The 1,630-nt window shown below is 33.3% G+C and overlaps 1 long non-coding RNA gene across 1 annotated transcript; it reads right to left on the bottom strand.

Annotated features, from left to right (window-relative positions):
• Window positions 1-431: 431 nt before the first annotated feature.
• On the bottom strand, window positions 432-1,384 carry LOC126832914 (uncharacterized). The gene is made up of 3 exons (XR_007684819.1): window positions 1,282-1,384; window positions 1,028-1,060; window positions 432-545 (listed from the first exon to the last, which is right to left on the bottom strand). It is a non-coding gene; the product is annotated as an uncharacterized LOC126832914 (long non-coding RNA).
• Between the last annotated feature and the right edge of the window lie 246 nt (window positions 1,385-1,630).

Below are 1,630 nucleotides of genomic sequence, written 5' to 3'. Positions count from 1 at the left end.
ATAATTACGATTACGATTGCAATCACAGATACCAGATATATGATTACGATTACGATTACATTCATAATCCCGGATTTAATCGTGATTACACTTGTAATCACAGAGGAAGTCTGTGTATACGGCCGTAATCATAGAAAAAGGTTGTGATTACGAGTGTAATAGTAATCGTTACCATAATCATAAGTGTAATCGTAATCGTAATCACATTTCCGGTATCTGTGATTACAATCGTAATCGTGTAATTATATCCCCGGGCCTGTGATTATAATTGTAATCGTAATCCACCTTAACATTTTCATGATTATAAACGTAATGGTAATTATGATTACGATTTCTGCCCAACACTGCCCGGCATGCTCTCTTAGCGAACAGGGTATAGATCGGTGCATGTACTGAGATCACTAGAGTGATCTCTAACGCCTACGGCGCCCCCTGGTTCTTCTTGCATAATGTTCGGGAGTTTCTTTGGACTCCACCCAGGGCAGATGGCACTGGTGCCCGAGGTGCCCGAACTCCTTGCACCTCATACAAGCATGCTTCCTCCTCTGAAAATTATCAAAAAATTGTTTTATTAACAACTTTCCAGGGTGTAATCAACTCTTAAAACTCAGGTTCCATGTATAAATATTTGATAAACTTTTTAAACAAGCGATAATTTGCTTAAACATTTTTGAAATAACAATAAATATTTAATAAAAATGGAGAGGGGAAGGAGAATTTTACATCTTTACCGCACTTAACTAATTAAAAGAGCCAATAAAATATACATAGATGTTACCATTTAAGTTTAAAAAGTTGATAGCAGAGAAAATCAGAAAGATACATATTTGAATACGACCTCATATTGTAAAATAACATAAACAAAAGTTTTCAATTGAAAAACTACAAAATTCGAAATAGTTTAATAGAAATTGAATGTCTTATCCATAATGAATCTTCCAGTATAGTCGATTAAATGTCCATGCATTCTAGGGTCGTATTCCCATAGTATCTCATTAAACGACAAATTTTTATTTTTGGTACTCACCTCTTCTCTAACCAACCTTTCCATATAACGTCGCTGAAAAAAGAAAATAAAGAAAAAGTTGATATAATTGTATATTTTAAATTTACCTATGGTCTAATTTTCAGACTTTTTAAACCCCAAAAACTTCAATTAAAAAAACTAAATAAAGAAAAAGTATCCACCCTTTTAAGGAAATTAGTTAATAAGCATTTATGGATTGTAAAAAGAGGGGGAAAAAATTTGGCCATAGTCAATTTCTAGTATTTTAGACTTACCAAATCCGGCCTTGGTCCTTGTGGGACCTCTTCGACCTCCTCGTCTACTCTGTGTTCTGTTATTAATATCGGTTCATTTGGGCGCGGTTCCACATTATGTTCCTCTCCCTAAACGCAAACAAAGCTAATTAATACAATATTTAAATATATGTTAAAAAAAAACCCAAGGTATTAATATTTCTCTACTCCAGTTTTGGCATATTTAGTTATTTTTTATCACAACTGTAATAAACTACCACAGCTTATGGTGCGTAGAATCGTAAAAAATTTGATTTCACATAGGGAAGCGATTAATAAAACTACTACACTGTAACCTGTAAATTTAGGATATTTTTAGTTCAATGGAACG

This window comes from Adelges cooleyi, unplaced genomic scaffold (genome assembly GCF_023614345.1).
Source record: "Adelges cooleyi isolate 19-005CV unplaced genomic scaffold, UGA_ACOO_1.1 ACOO_flye_CR_arks_rails_tigmint_CR_PRNA_167, whole genome shotgun sequence".
Classification (NCBI taxonomy): Eukaryota; Metazoa; Arthropoda; class Insecta; order Hemiptera; family Adelgidae; genus Adelges; species Adelges cooleyi.
The sequence above is the reverse complement of the archived record's forward strand: the minus strand, read 5'-3'. Positions and strand labels throughout refer to the sequence as shown.